General features: G+C 37.4%; 1 long non-coding RNA gene across 1 annotated transcript; it reads left to right on the forward strand.

Moving 5' to 3' along the window:
* Nucleotides 1-2,232: 2,232 nt before the first annotated feature.
* On the forward strand, nucleotides 2,233-15,487 carry LOC145670648 (uncharacterized). Its single transcript, XR_014128370.1, has 2 exons — nucleotides 2,233-2,437; nucleotides 14,561-15,487. It is a non-coding gene; the product is annotated as an uncharacterized LOC145670648 (long non-coding RNA).
* The last annotated feature ends 2,106 nt before the right edge of the window (nucleotides 15,488-17,593 follow it).

The following is a 17,593-nucleotide window of genomic DNA, read 5'->3' on the forward strand; positions in this document are numbered from 1 at the left end:
AAGGCGTGGTCACAATGGGTAACTGTTTGGCAAATGATAGCAAACCTGTTAAACAACATACAGTATCAGGTGTTGTTAAAACACACACATATGACATTGAATGCAAATTGCTTTTAAACTAATCACAATACGAACCGTTTTGAAAAGTAATACACAAAACAAGAAGGTTTGGCAAGCCTTTTGTTTTCCAGCAAGCGGCACATTCTTGCGTTTTTTAAAAGTGTTTCTTCACCTTCCTTCCTCAAATTACTGGTTGTCATCGACCTTTTGGAGAATAAGAAGGAAAATGCCATTGTTTCTGCGAAATTCGTGAACAATGACAGCACGAGATTTACCGGAGCCAAAAGATCGAACGAAGTGTGTTCTTGGAAGAAAGGACGTTCATTGTATAACGTGGAAACTCACAAGCGGATTTGAGTAAAACGGGCCTGCTATTGTGCGACATTAGGTTGAAAAGTGAAGGCGTGCCCATTCCTTGTTGAGAACTGGCATACCGTAAACACAGGAATGCAATGGATGGAGTTTTCTTATTTTTAAATACGGTTGATACTAATTTAGCGTGTTTACAGTAATCTTATTGTTATGTTCTTTCTTTTGATTGTTAAGTGCGTTGGAATAAACAATATAAAACGTTTCAGTCAGACTACAACAATTCTAAAATACCGTACTTTTACTCAATAGCTCAGGAAGTGACAGCAATGTTCCTAAGACAAAAGTTCCTTTTGCTTTCGTTTGAATGAAACTATAATGGAAATCAAAATGTCGGCAGCATCCAGAAATAAGTTTATTACTGTATATTTTGACCGCTATAAAGTACAGTGATTGTCAGCGCGATCTTAATTTCACGTTGACTGCCAGAGCGAAATCGAGTAAGGTGCATCGTGGGTCGTCTTATTGGAGGAAAATATGTATTATAATGATCCAATAATTTCTGAAAAAAGAAAAAAGCCGGAAACCAAGAATACCGAACATCTTTCTGAAGCCGGAGAATATATATTTCACCATTTAAAATTTTTGTGCTTGTATTTCACCTGTGATTCACACGGCTTCAAAAACCAGGATGCAAAGCCTGTGAATCACATATGATGCGCATGGCTCCGTAAAGTACACCCACTGTGAATCATCGGTGATGCACATGGCAGTTAATGAACTTGACGAAATCTTCAAGGGGTAAATACCCTTGAAGAAGATGTTATGAATATATAACTAAATCTGTGGTCTATGGAACCCAGAGGTTCAATGCCGCGTTCACAAAAGCTTACCATTGACTTCCATCCTAAGTCAACTGAATCCAGTTTCTACTTTGTATCCCTATTTCTGCAAGATCCATAATAACATTGTCCTCCCATCTGCACCTAGATCTTCCTAGTAGTCGTTTTCCGGTTGGATTTCCAGTGAAAACTTTGAAAGCGTTCCTACTTTCTTCCATTCTGGCTACATGACCTGCCCACCTAAACCTCCTAGATTTGATGACCCTTACAATGTTTGGTGATCGACATAAATTATGTAGTTCCTCGTTATAAAGTTTCCGCCATTCACCATTCCCGTTCCTCTTTCGTCGGAATATTTGTCTTAGCATATTCTTCTCAAATACTTTCAGTCTACATTCTAACCTCCGAGTAAGCGACCATGTTTCGCAACCATACAGAACAACAGGCATGACCATTGTTTTATATATTTTAAGCTTTTTCAGTTAGTGTTTTACTTTTTTTCAGTTAGTGTAAGATGAAAATAACGTTAAGTTGTCGAAACTGTTACACTGTATTTCAGTTTTAGCAAATAAGTGTATATACTCTGGTCAGAAGTGCTAATTATTCTTTTAGTGAGTTCCAGAGTCGTGATGGATAGAATTAAATGTATGATGTTACGTTAGGTTAAAAAAAAATCACTTTTGATTATAGAATATATGTAGTTAATTAATAGCTCAGAAATGTTCTATGTTGAATAAATGGCAGATTAAAATTATCGTTTATCTTCGTAGACAATCTCGTATAAAATGTGTTCGTCATAACAGCTTTTCTTTTCGAAACTGATGTGGCAACGGCCATCTCCTCACAAGATGTTACGGCAAAAGCAACTTGAGATCCCTATTAATTAGTTTAATAACTAAACACACCAGTGGAAACAAGAAAAATATTTTTTTTAAATTAGAGAGAAGTGTGATAAATGTTCGAGTGTACACTTGGACATTACTTCAAAATAGAGTTTATTTTAATTTTTCAGCTGGTATGATTTGAGTCATCTTTATTTAATGCCGATTGTTATACCGGCCCAATTCGACCACTGCTTTGATGACATCAAACCCTAATTAATAATTTACGTACGTCAATTGTCAGGCAACAATGTTAGGCATCGGAGTTGTTGCTAAGTAGTAAATAATTGTTTATACATCAAGACGGTAAGGAAAGGAATTTAACGAAGTAAGACAAGCATTCAGGTTAGTGAAAAGAGGATAAGCTATATATGTATAATATTTCATTAAGAATTTGATAGTACTGTCTAAATATATACTAAATAGACGGCAGGTATACTTTAATTAGCAACAAATAGAATTCTTACCTTCACATTTATTGCTTACGTGAACAAAAGTTAAATTTTACACTATTCTCATTTTTATTTAAATAAAGGAAATTCATAATTTAATATTTAATGACGATTTAAGTGCATTAAAGTATGTGTTTTTTCATGTTTGTGCTGTGTCGGTCTTCCCCCCTCGAAAAAATCCTGCGGGCGTCCTTGCAGGGCAGCATATTTATATAATCATGAAAAAAACATAGTAGAACTTACTTTGAAAATTGACATTACGTATGTTTAACAAGATAATTGCAACAGCAAAATCGAAACCGAATACCAGCATGGAATTTCTCTCTTGTGGTCTCTACAGAAGCATCCCAGGGAGGTTTATTGTTTCAGACTGGATGCTCTGTTCTCTGGAGTCAGTTTATGGTCAGTGCTCGAAATGGGGGATATCGGGGTATGGTATACCCCAAATTAAGGAGAATTATGATCAATGATCTGATTGATATTTTCGCGTTCATCATTACATGCGAAATTTTCCGTGATAGCTAGGGGGTATGTTTACTCTAAATTATGCTGAAACATACCATTTCCTCAGATTCTCCACTTCGAGTACTGCTAGTGATCCTTATGTAACCTGTTGGAGACACTGATCAGAATCTCCTTCGTAATTCTTTGTTCAGTTTAGATATATCGAAAGTTTCTTAATTGACATTATTTTATTGAAAGACTGTGTAAAGAATAATTTATTAGTATTACTTATTATCTATATATATAAAAGAGAACGTACAAAATTTTGTCCGCTCATCACGCTAATACGGCTGAACCAATTTCTTTCATTTTTGGGGGGTTATTAGGATTTGGACCCTAGATGGTTTTTATCATATCACTTTAATTTTTAATTACCAGTGTCTTGAGATAATTGACCATTCAAGTGTCCATAACGTACAAATCCTTTGTTATTAGTTCATCATAGGTAAAAATAAACGTATTTATATGCAACCCGCATGACCGTGTCACTCGGCGGGTTAACATAAATGACAGGCGATATACAGCGGAAAATAGCTTGAATCTTCTGTTTAAAATTTTTTAATTGATTTGCTTATTTTTACAGACACTTTTACAATATGCCAGCACCGGAATGACCGCAGCGAAGCGGGGCGGGTTAACATAAATGACAGGCGATATAATGTTAAGATTTACTGCAATCTTCTATGGTTTTTATCATATCACTTGAAAGCGAAAAAGTAAAAATTATCTAAGTAACAAAGTTTATTGCGTTCCGGGGTGACCGCAGCGAAGCGGGGTGAACGCTGCTAGTTGTTTATACTAAAGAAACAGCTGTTTTCTTAAATTTTACAAATCTTTATTAAAATTAAATCGGTCCTTCCATTCCGAAATAAATATAAAATGAAATTATATCAAATTTAAGTTCTGCAGCCGATTGCGCATTCAGGTTTCCAGTCAGTATTATTAGTCACAAGAATTTAAAAAAAAAAAGTCGGGAGTCTGTCACTAACTATTGGAACAGCTATCTAAATACGGGAGGGAGGTAAACGAAATACGGTCGGACCTCGATAAGTCGAATTCCTTGATAACTCGAATTTTTTTGACGTTCTCTTCAGTGCCGTAACTTCGATTTTTTCTGTGGGGGAGAGCAAGCATTAATACACGTATTTCGGCTCCCTACAAAAAGTTGTTTTTCTAATTCTAGGGCCCCTTCTTTCCATCTTTCTTTTACTCTTTATGGACCCCCGGAGCCTGTGGGCCCTCCTGCACGCCAAGGTCTGCGGGGCTGTTACGGCCCTGACCCCTCTCCATACATGACAAATTAATTAAGGATACAATATTGAAAAATCTCAAAGCCATATGAATAAATATGGCCTCTAATAGTAAACATTTTTTACTGAAATGAGTCCATAACTGATTTTTGTTTTATTTACCTTTTGTGTGCTGTTTTGTTTAACACATGGGCTGAAAAGTCCCGGGCCTAACAAAGAAAACACCGTTTTTTTGGTTCAAAATTAGCTTTATTCATCAACGTAATCTCCATGAAGAGCAACGCAATCAGTCCAGCGCCGCTCTAACATTTCAATACCACTTTTGTAGAACGATTTATCTTTTGCCTCAAAATAGGCCTCAGTTGCAGCGATAACCTCTTCATTCGTGCGAAATTTCTTACCGGCGAGCATTTTTTTTCAGGTCTGCGAACAGCCAGTAGTCGCTGGGAGCCAAATCTGGCGAATACGGTGGATGTGGGAGCAATTCGAAGTTCAATTCATGTAGTTTTGCCATTGTTTTGATTGACTTGTGACACGGTGCGTTGTCTTGATGATACAAAAGTTTTTTCTTTGCCATATGCGGTCGTTTCTTTGCAATTTCGGCCTTCAAACGCTCCAATAACGCTATATAATAGTCACTGTTAATGGTATGTCCTTTCTCAAGATAGTCGATGAATATTACACCACGCACATCCCAAAATACCGAGGCCATAACCTTGCCAGCCGATTGTTGTGCTTTCGGGCGCTTTGGACGAGGTTCACCAGTTGCTGTCCACTCAGATGCCGATCGTTTTGATTCCGGAGTGAAGTGATGGATCCATGTTTCATCCATGGTCACATATCGACGCAAAAAGTCCGGTTTGTTACGTTTAAACATGGCCAAACACTGCTCAGAAGCATCAACACGTTCTTGTTTTTGGTCAACAGTGAGCAAACGCGGCACCCACTTTGAACAGAGCTTTCTCATAGTCAAATGCTCATGCAATATAAAGCCAACACGTTCTTTTGATATCTTTACGATGTCAGCTAACTCACGCACCTTCACTTTTCGATCATTCAAAACAAGTTTGTGGATTTTTTTTATGTTTTCTGATGTTACTGCCTCATTTGGACGTCCACTGCGTTCTGCATCATCGGTGTCTCTACGACCACGTTTGAAGTAAGCAAACCAACGTTTTATTGTTGTTTCTGATGGAGCGGAGTCCCCATAACACTTTTCAAGCCATTGCTTCGCTTGAACGGTATTTTTTCCCATCAAGAAGCAGTGTAAAATTAAAACACGAAATTGTTTTTGATCCATTGTTTTGAAACTAACACAAGTAGGGTCACTCTTAGCACAATAACTCACAGACGAATGAATAGAATATCATGAAATTCTCACAGCTGTCTTGTGAAGGTTAGTATTCACTGAAAACAAGGTGACTGCAATACAACTAGCGCCATCTATGTGTTAGGCCCGGGACTTTTCAGCCCATGTGTTATGTAATGTTTGATGCTCCATTTATAATTTCATGTTCGTATCGTATATAAAGTAAGAAAATTTTGTCTTAAAGTGGGCCCCCCTCGAACAGCGAGGAGTTTCCCTGGGGGGTAATTGCCCCTCCTGCTCCCCACAAGTTACGGGCCTGATTCTTTTCAACTCTCCATAACACTCAATGTTAAAATAACCTCTGTAAATCGAATATTTAAATATTACAACCTCGATAAATCGAGTTGAGTTGAGTTGATTTTAGTTTAGCGTCCCTTTCAGCAGCGAGGCTATATGAGACGTGGACCTACTGATTAACGTGGAATCCGAACCACATGACTCGATAAATCGAATTTTAGGGTTTCATAACCATATTTAAAAACCTCAGTACTTCTACAAGTTGAAGTCTATAAGTCAAATTTCTCTTGATATGACCTCGATAACTCAAAATTATAGCTATATTCTTTTACGTAATTGTCATTGTTGTTAGTTCTGTTCATTGTTGCTAATGTGTGCTGTAATTCTTTTACTCATTTCTAGATATGAAAGTCCCCCTACATCTGTTTCTAGATCAGTAACTCTTCTTCTTTCTTCCTCAATTCAGCCCAAGCTTGTCTAATGTGCGGTAATCATATTTAAGTTAAGGAACTTTCACAATTTTGAAATATAGAAGTTGAACGGATAAAACTTCGAGTTATAGAGGTCATATAATCACTTTTAATGAGAAACGCGGAACCTCGATAATTCGATTTTTTATCTAGTCCCTTCAGCTTCGAGTTCCCACTGTATAAGAATAGGCTGCAGGGAAGCAAACTGGTTCACACTGGTTTTTCATGAATCTAGTAAATTGGACCACGAGAAACATGAATCTGAAGGAATTTTGACGATTCGAATTTCGGAACTCGAGATATTCGAATTTGAAGTCACCAGGGAAGCAAACTGGTTCACACTGGTTTTTCATGAATCTAGTAAATTAGACCACGAGAAACATTAATCTGAAGGAATTTTGACGATTCGAATTTCGGAACTCGAGATTTTCGAATTTGAAGTCACCAGGGAAGCAAACTGGTTCACACTGTTTTTTCATGAATCTAGTAAATTAGACCACGAGAAACATGAATCTGAAGGAATTTTGACGATTCGAATTTCGGAACTCGAGATATTCGAATTTAAAGTCACCAGGGAAGCAAACTGGTTCACACTGTTTTTTCATGAATCTAGTAAATTAGACCACGAGAAACATGAATTTGAAGGAATTTTGACGATTCGAATTTCGGAACTCGAGATATTCGAATTTGAAGTCACCAGGGAAGCAAACTGGTTCACACTGTTTTTTTATTTGTTTTTTCTTCTTGATTATCGTAAATTACACTACGATGAATATTGATTCCAATACTCTCTGTCGATAAGACTTTTGAAGTTGAATACTTGCAAATTTGAAATTTAATATGACATAATGGAGATGATTTTCAGCATAATATTTGAAAGAAGTTCTTTTCCTGTTTCTGATTCATAAAAGGTTTCACTGTTCGTATGCAGAGTAACTGGAAATTCGATGTATTAATTAGAGGGTGTATTCTACAACTAATTTGGAACATTTTTGCCTACATGGACCGAGGGTCGCAAGTGAATTATTATTATTTTTTTTTTTAACATTTGGGGATTTTTTTTTCAATTTTCGGAGCTATAACTAGAGGCTGCTAGTTGTGAACAAAGTGCCTCTTTATGTCTTTTTAAATTGACACATTTTGAGTAGTCGTCGACTGAAATTATACTGTGAACAAACAACATATCTGAAAGTACCATAACTCCTCGGGAGGCTCAAAGTTATTATTATCATTATTGCTATGGTTGTTGTTGTTGTATATCACTACCAGAGTACTGTATTATTGCTTTTGATTTAGATTTTTTGAACAACTACAGGCATTCTAGGATTAGCAATTTGTGACTCAATCGTGTATTTATTCTACTTTCGGGCATGTTGTTTGTTTAGGGTATGGGTATTAACTTTCGTTGAGTCAACAGTTTTTAATGCAAGACATTCAGTCACTTTGTAAACTAATGATAATTTTGCGGTTCTTGATAGGTTGCTTCACATGTTCCTACATATAGATTTGAAAATTACGAATGGCACTTGTTTAAATGCTCATACATCCTCTCTGTATTCTAAATTTATGCATTTTAATTAGATGAATGGCATGCAGGTACAACATAGATATAATATACAGAATAACAAATTACACTATATAGGCTAGGTTTAATGTATAGTAAGTACCAGTCTCAAAATATAGAATATTCGATAAACAAGAGTTATTTGTTATATACACTACTATTTATCAATAAATCAAACAAACTATTACGATTCGGAAAGTCCTAATTACTACATACGAAAGGAAAAGGGAAACAAATTTTCATGTATCGGAGTCCACAGAAAGGTTCATATCAAAATTATGCAGGAAACCGTCGCAACGGCATCCATATTTCAAAATCAAGTATCTTCAGTTTCAATGGTGTGATCGTCAAATTTATTTCGAATCAATGTTTCTCACAGTTTAATTTACGATAATTGTCAATAACCGGTGTGAATCAGCTTACTTCGCTTGTGAATTCAAATTCGAATATTTCCAGTTGCGAAATTCGAAACGTCAAAATTCCTTCAAATTCATGTATCTCGTGGTCTAATTTACTCGAATCATGAAAAAACAGTGTGAACCAGTTTACTTCCCTCGTGACTTCAAATTCGAATATCTCGAGTTCCGAAATTCGAATCGTCAAAATTCCTTCAAATTCACGTTTCTCGTGGTCTAATTTACTAGATTCATGAAAAAACAGTGTGAACAAGTTTACTTCCCTGGTGACTTCAAAATCGAATATCTCGAGTTCCGAAATTCGAAACGTCAAAATTCCTTCAAATTCACGTTTCTCGTGGTCTAATTTACTAGATTCATGAAAAACCAGTGTGAACCAGTTTGCTTCCCTGGTGACTTCAAATTCGAATATCTCGAGTTCTGAAATTCGAATCGTCAAAATTCCTTCAGATTCATGTTTCTCGTGGTCCAATTTACTAGATTCATGAAAAACTAGTGTGAACCAGTTTGCTTCCCTGGTGACTTCAAATTCGAATATCTCGAGTTCCGAAATTCGAATCGTCACAATTCCTTCAAATTCATGTTTCTCGTGGTCTAATTTACTAGATTCATGAGAAAACAATGTGAACCAGTTTGCTTCCCTGGTGACTTCAAATTCGAAAATCTCGAGTTCCGAAATTCGAATCGTCACAATTCCTTCAAATTCATGTTTCTCGTGGTCTAATTTACTAGATTCATGAGAAAACAGTGTGAACCAGTTTGCTTCCCTGGTGACTTCAAATTCGAATATCTCGAGTTCCGAAATTCGAATCGTCAAAATTCCTTCAGATTCATGTTTCTCGTGGTCTAATTTACTAGATTCATGAAAAACCAGTGTGAACCAGTTTGCTTCCCTGCAGCCTAAGAATACAATTGTAATTACAAAGTGTGCCGTATTTTACATTTGATAACTAAATATATCTACATATATAGCAGCTCATATCACTGATACTTTTTTTCTTTTTTCGTGTCATGTTTTGAAAAGTTCGTCCTGCAACTTCCGAACGTTCTCCTTGTGAAAAAAGAAAGAAACTAAAAGTTTAGTTTAATATTATTTCTCAAATAACAGACACAGTCAGTGGCGTATTTAGGAGGGCGGCTTCCGGGCTTAACACTCTCCTCGAAATCTTAGTATAGTAAAGTAAATGAAATATCTTGCAGAATTTTCACATTTCCAGGCAAAGCCCTCCCCCCGAAAGTTAGCAAAGTCCCTCGCGAAACAAAATCGCAAATACGCCACTGGGCACAGTAATCAAGCTGAAAACTTTGAAACTTTGAAAAATTAACTTTATTATTATTATTATTATTATTATTATTATTATTATTATTATTATTATTATTATTATTATTATTATTATTATTCAATAACATAGGACCGCGGTGGCTCTGTGGTAAAGCGTTCATCTCTGGTGCTTGGGGTCCCGGGTTTGATCCCAGCTCACATCAAGTAAACTTTGTGGTGGACAAACACCGTATACATGAGTTTCCTCGGGGTTCTCCCGTTTCCTCCCACTTTCTTCATTCCACCATTTCATTCATTTCTCATCATCACCGTCTCCTTTAGCCTAACTGGCATAACCGTGGGACGTAAAACTCAAAGATTTCATTTCATTTCATTATACAATAACATATTTTTTGTGTTGGTAAGATTTGGAGACGAAACGAATGTTCGCATTTGCACGAAATTACAAATAAAAATTTTGGCAAATTCTTTATTTTGAACTTTGCTTTGAAGTGTGAAGGCTAGTTTAAGTTAACTTCTGTTGGTTGAAGATTTTAAAAATCAATCCCACTTTATTGAATTGATAATATTTGCGTTTAAAGTAAAACTCAATTTCAACCGAAATTACCGAATTTTACCGTACTCGAAACTTAATTTTACACATTTCACCTCTAATTTTCACATATTAAAACAAGTTTAAAGTAATCAAATAAGTTAGTCCGATACCTATATTGAAATTTATGTGAGTAACTTTCTAATATTGTCGATATCAAGTGGTAATTTGTGAAATACAGTAGAACCCCTCTCGTCCGCCCTCGGCTGGTCCGCCACTCCGGTTGATCCGACCGTACTCGAGTCGAACTTGTCCGGACTCGTCGGTGACTCTCAAGTCGTTTACTGCCGTCGTGGCATTGTTGTTTACTTGCTGTTATCGCTTGTCCGCTTTAGTGCTGCGTCATCTATTGTCTCGTTTCTTCCGTTTTGCGTGTTTTCTGCACTGTACTACACAGTTTTTAATGCTTACTGTTCGTTGGTTTTTACTGTACAGTACAATAAGTCATTTTTGAGTTCAGATATTATTTTACTGTAAATTCATATTTTCCTGTATTTTCTGATAATCCGATCTTTTTTGTGTTCCGACCATATCCCCAGTCACAAAGGTGACAGATTAAAGGGGTTCTACTGTAATTAATAGAATAGAAATTATGTTTATAGTAGATTGGTCAAGCATAAAGTGATCAGATTTAGGACATAAAGATACGGGTTTCTCAGCAAGCTGGAATCCCATTATACTTTAACCAGTTAATCAATCAATCAAACTGGTATAATTTGACAATCTTCCAGGCAGGAATGTACGCAGGAGGTCCTTAGAATCCAGTCCACTCAATTCGCGAGTTTAATTTTAGGGATGATTTTACAAATTTTAATATAATTTACTGTGTCTTCATATTGAATTTGAGCCGCCCTCTCAAAAAATTCTGTGACGTAACTACCCCATGTAGGCCTATAGTCATTGTTACATAGTTATTTATGCCAGTGAAGAAACAACCTCTAAAAATTAAGTATGGAAGATTATCGAATATCAAAACATGGAGGGGGCGCAGTGCTTAATGGCGGAACGTTCACTTTTGGTACGAGTGGTCTTTGATTCGATCCTAGCTGGTGCCAAGTGGGTTTGCGATGGCCAAACACATGTACATGGGCAGTGGCGGATCCAGGATATGATCAAGGGAGGGGCTAAACCATAGTTTGCCGCTTTATCCAGTGAAAAACAGGATTGAAATCAATTTTATCCAGTGTATACCTGAGGGTCAAGGGGGCTATAGTCCCTATAGCCCCCCTTGGATCCGCCCTTGTGCATGGGTTTTCTAGGCGTTCTCCTATTTCCTTCCATTTTCATTCGTTTCTCATCATTACTGTCTTCTTTAGCCTACCCGGCATATTTGTGGGACGTAAAACAAAGATTTCATTTCATTTTTTCATTACATGAAATTTACAATAGAGCTGAAAAGTATAAAAGTATTTTTAAAAAAGTCGAATATTTGAAAACGAGGACTCAACTATGCGGCTTAAGAGCATGTAACAAAATCACTAAATAACTACGAGCCAAAGCGAGAGACTAAAATATGTGTCCCGTTAGAATTTTTCTCGAGACACTGGACAACTTTCTGCATAAAAGGCACAATCCTGTTACCTGTTCTGGTCACCCTAGCCTGCCACCTGCCAGTACCTGCGGTATACAGTACAGGGTGAGTCAAAAGTCCTTGGACACCTGCATAAGTTTGAAAATCGTTGGGAAAAGTAAAAAGTGATTATGGGAACAAGGTTTGATGAGGGGCCGCAACTTTTGAAGTGTATGTCATTCATGGCCGCCATCTTGAAATCCGCCATTTTGGATTCAAGTCATTTTTTAAATGGGAAGGGGGTGTATAACACATGAAATAACACTAGCTTGAGCTCAGGAATTTAGTAATGTAATTTTTTTTCTATCTTGTACAGTTTAGAAGTTATTAATGTTCAAATGTGGGAAAGAACATCTCTTATACAACATACCAGAACATCTATTACCCATTCCACGTGCACTCCACCACTCAGTTCCACGAGAGAGGATGGAGGCGGAAATTTGCTCTGGCTTTGTGTCTCTAAAACAGACTACAGAGGTTCAATTGTGTTCAGATCGGGAGATTGGACTGGCCAAGGAAGGTGATCTCGATGTTCTTTAAACCACGCTGTAGTAGCCTGCGCTCTGTGAATGGACGCATTATTATACTAGAATATGGTATCTTTGAAATGAAACAGCTGAACCATAGGATGTTCATGATCCCTTAAAACGTCTACATACACAAGCAGTGGTGCAACCGGAAAACGTAAGCACATGACTCACTGAAAACCAGGATTTTTCGGACCATAGCACCACAGATCGACAGTCTTATTTCACAATTGGGAGGAGATACTGCAGATCATACACTTCTTTTGGCATTCTGCACACATAAACATGTCCAGTGGTTTGAAATCAAATGAACGATGCGTCACCTGATCATATCACACGTTGTTTATGTTGTATGTAAACTACACCATTGATATCGTGTTTAACCATTGGTCCCTTATCAGTGGTTTCACCGGTGCAACCCGATCCCGTGTGTCATTGTCATGTAACTTGAAGTTAACTGTGACTATCAACAAAGGTTGTGAGATGTGCTGCTTGAGTTCCTTCGTCACTTGCATCGTAGTCGCACGACAGTTCCGAGTGACAATCCGCTTTAATATTCGGTGGGATCTGTCACTGAAGATTTTCTTCCAATCACTGTTCCTTTTTGAAGATGTGATTTTGCCATGAGTTATGTAGGCCATCATCACTTTGGACACTGTCTTTCGGCGAAACATCGAACATTCATACCATTCTCATCATGCTTGCACCACATAACAGAGCACCGACAATTTGCCCTCTTTGGACATCAGAGAGGTCACCCATTTAATACTATCAGCGTCTGCTCAATTCAGTGCACATTGCCGTCCTAGTGCTCCTCACGTAGTAGGGTTTTTTCCCTAACTCGCTACCGTCAACAGCCAGTCTCAACGGTTACCGCCTGACCGTTGCCAACACACACACCTAATATGTTTCTATTATGTTGATAACTATCTGTATATGAGATGGTACATAACGATTAAATTTGGATCCGAATACTACCAGGATGGCTTTAGAATAGTCTATTTCATTAAATGGTATTTTCTAAATATAACCAGAGAAGCTTTAATATTTAAAAATATTTTTGCCATATGTTGAATGTTTTTACTATGCTTATCCCCACTTTTATGCATTTTAGTGAACTACTTAAAGACAATAAAGAATATAAAGGATCTGGAAAGTGAGCCCGGTAGTATGATAATATCAGGGGTAAAAGTGCGGGGGAACGTGGAGGGATGTCGTTCCCCCACCTCCAAAAATATGCACGGCGTTTCCCCAGTTCCTAAAAATACAATGGGCAAAGATAGGTAGGGGGACGGCGTGACGTCATGCAGCTACCTACCGTCCCCCTACCTTTTCAGACCCACTTTTAACCCTCGGTAGTATGTGAACAGTATTAATTACATGAACTAATAATTAATTTCAAGGGCTTTCATATAATGTATAGTGATCAACAGTTATGATGATGTCATAAACTGCGCAGACAAATTCTGTTTTATAAGAAAAGCTTGTTTAGTTGCATTTTGTAGATATTAGCTGGCTCATTTTTACATTTTTGATGCTCTTTCTTTAATTATGCAATAAAATTCACAAAATGGAAATACTAAAAATAATACAATTTTAATGCACAATTTTTCTTTTGAATTTTCTTGATAAGTGAAAGGAGATAATGAGATGCAACTTACCACAATCACAGATAATGTTATTCAACAACAGCAAATATGAACCTGAAGCATTTTCAGTGTTGCCATCCATAGAAATTACAGTGTTGCCAAAATAACATTTCCCTCAAAATCTAAGTTAAGGCAGCAACTAGAGGAACGAATTCAACTGCATTTGATTACGTATCATGTTGTTTTGCTATCCGGTGAACTACTGTTAAGTAATAGTTGTATTTAGTTTGTAATAAACAACATAGTTTTAATATACAGTTATTAAAATTAAATAATAATGTTATTTTAAAAGTAGTTCACGAGATACCAAAACAACATGATACGTCATCAAATGCTGTTGAGTTCGTTCCTCTAGTCGCTGCCTTTACTTAGATTTTGGGGGAAATGTTATTTTGGCAACACTGAAAATTCTTCATGTTCATATTTTCTGCTGTAGAATAACATTATCTATGATTGTGATAAGTTCCTTTCCATTATCTCCTTACACTTATGAAAAACAAGCAAAAAATACTAAATTTTGTATTATTTTTAGTATGTCAGGCTCTTAAAGAGATTTATTGACATTTAATTTATTTTCTGCTTGCAGAGATATGATAGTGTCCGAAACTTAACAACAAACTGATTATACCTCCGATTATGGCAAACCATTTCGCACAGTTGCATGAACTGGCTATTCAAGACTACGAGAAGGAAGGGGATCCCAGAAAGAGACAGCACAGAGAATCAAGAATAGTTCATTTTGTATGTCCGGCTAACACGTGCACAGAAATTGTCGATAAAGATACTGTCCAAGATCACCTTGTGAATTGTCATGGTGCTGTTTTCTGCACACGAGAACCAGTCGAAGATGTAATCGAGTGGCAGGAGCAACTGGAACATACTCGAGGAACCAACTCCGAGTACTTTTCTATGTGCCGGGTTTCAGAATGGGGCCTGTTTTTGGTACGTGAAAACTTAAGCATTCGTCAGAATAAGATCTGGTCAAATTTTCACGTTCAGTATTTAGGATCGACACGAAAGGGAAGTTTTTTCCAGTGTAAATTCTGGGCTTACTCCAATTCCCAATCTCCGACCTTCGGAGCAGGTTACCAAAGTATATTGGAACATTTGTTCGTACCTGTTCCTGAATTGGTGAGTTCTTTCGGATTTGAACGACGTGAAACAGATTGGAAAACTACACCCATTTCGGTCAGAATCCGAAAAATAACCTTGCAGGCACATGATTTGCAATTTCTGTAGACTGTTTGTGGTCCAAGATTTTTAAAAAAATTATTTAGATATTAATATAGGCTTGTCAGTACACATTTTTGGAAAACTGTAACTTGAAAAATCTGTCAATAAGTAGATATGTAATTTGTCTTCAGCATAATATTTTTGATTGATATACTTGCCAAATCTTACTGCAAAAGATATTGTTATTATTCATGTAAACTTTTAGAATAATGGAATGTTAAAATCCTATCCTAATTTAGCTGAAAAACAAAAGTAATAATAAAAAATTAAATAATACTTATTTATTATTAAACTAATTTTGTTCAACTCGGTTCGTTGAAATCAGCTCAACGGTAATAAATGCTTCTTGAAAATTAGGAATGGTGATTGGTAGTTTTCGAACGATTTGTTCTGAAAAAATCGAATCAGTGGAATGTGATGATCGAATTTGTGAAAGGAACTTGACTTTTTCGGAATCGAAAGGTGGGTTCACTTGGGGGAATGAAAAAACCGGATTTGCTCACAAGGAATGCACATGAATGTGTCATCCGGAAATCCGAATCAAACCTAGTCCATTTGATAAACATAACAAAGATATGTTCGTGCACAAAAAAAAATTAGGTGCCATGGACAACCGAGTACGAGGTCCGACAATACAGTAATGAGAATGTTTCTTTTTCAGCTGATGCTGGCAACGCTGCAGAGTGAAACCGCCGCCAGCGTGTGACCTTAAGCCTGCTCCACTAACATAGCACATGAAGCTCACAAAATATTATTCGTTGTGGAGTTGAGGTTGAAGAATGCGGTAGTGTGTTGGACCCCATCACAACAATGGAAGCACGTAATAACTTATTGAACAGCGCTAAACAATTTCCTATTGTGTGAAACTTGGTGAGACTGCCGCGGTAACGATCCGGAAGCTTCAGTAGGCCTTTGGAAATGAAGTGTTATCAACGGCACAGGTGTATCGTTGGCACAAAATGTTTGCGGAAGGCAGAACAAAAATCGAAAATGAACCCCGCAGTGGGCGACCCACAAAAACACGAACAGAAGAGAACCACTGACAGGGTGAGGGAACTTTTGCGAACGGATAGACGATTAACCGTAAAAATGATTGCGAATGAACTGAACATGAATCGAGAAACAGTGCGTCTCATATTAACTGAAAATTTGGGAATGCAAAAAGTGTGTGCCAAACTGGTTCCGAAAAATGTCACACAGCAACAAAAAGATGACCGGAGGACTGTGGCGGCTGATTTGTTGGGTCAAATGGAACCTAACCCTGATTCACTGAACAGAATTATCACTGGTGATGAAAGTTGATGTTTTTAACATGGCCCCGAAACGAAACGTCAAAGTGCGAGATGGTGTTCGAGGGATTCGTCACGACCAAAGAAATCCCGCATGTCGAAGTCCAAGGTGAAATGCATGCTTGTGTGCTTTTTTGACTCCAGGAGAATTGTTCATAAAAAGTGGGTACCTCCAGGGCAGAAAGTAAATCAACATTTCTACATAGAAATTCTCGAAAGACTTCGAAAATGGGTCCGTCGTGCTCGTTCAGAGATTGCTGACACCTGGATCCTCCATTACGATAATGCACCAGCCCATACTGCATTGTCTGTTTGGCAGTATTTGGCATTAGAATCCATTACAGTGCTACCACACCTTCCTTATTCACAGGACATCGCCATGTGTGATTTTTTCTGTTCCCAAAGGTGAAAGCAGTTCTTAAAGGACACCATTTTGAAGCAGAAACAGACATTCAAAGAGCTGAAACAAACAACCCATACACGTACACACATGCATGAAGAAACCGTCCAGCTTGCAAGAAAATGATAAAACCACAGGCAAGTTGATCGTATATGGCCTCGTTCATGCATGTTGAAAATTTTCAAAATTTTCTGTAAACTTGAATGATGGTTTTGCTGTTCTTTATGCATATTTATCGTGTATGTGCTCGTTCATGCAAGTTGGTTGTTTTACATTTAGGTCCGCCAATCACGACAGCGGAAGAAATCACGTGACTCTTTCTTCTGTAATGCCAAGGTCGTTGAAGATGGATGATCTGCGTTACATAAGGGAGTCTGTGTTTGAATTTATTCAGATATACAAAGAACTCCCATGTTTGTGGAAGGTAAAATTAAAAAAAAATACTTTGGGGGGGGGGGGACGTTAAGAATTCTGCATATGAAAAACTAGAAAAACTGGGAGAGTTTCAATCTGACGCCACACTTGTGCTCCAACTACAGAAGAAAGCACAACAAAGTGAGAAAAAGCAAATTAAGTGGTTCTGCCGATGATGAAGTTTACATGCCGAAGTTATGATACTACAGGTGTGTAGCCAGCAGCTTTATCTAGAAGGGGCCCGTCGTTTTTGAGGAAGGGGCAGCTACAATGTACAAAGCCA

Source organism: Thermobia domestica, chromosome 14, assembly GCF_964235325.1.
Source record: "Thermobia domestica chromosome 14, izTheDome1.hap1.1, whole genome shotgun sequence".
In the NCBI taxonomy this organism is placed as follows: Eukaryota; Metazoa; Arthropoda; class Insecta; order Zygentoma; family Lepismatidae; genus Thermobia; species Thermobia domestica.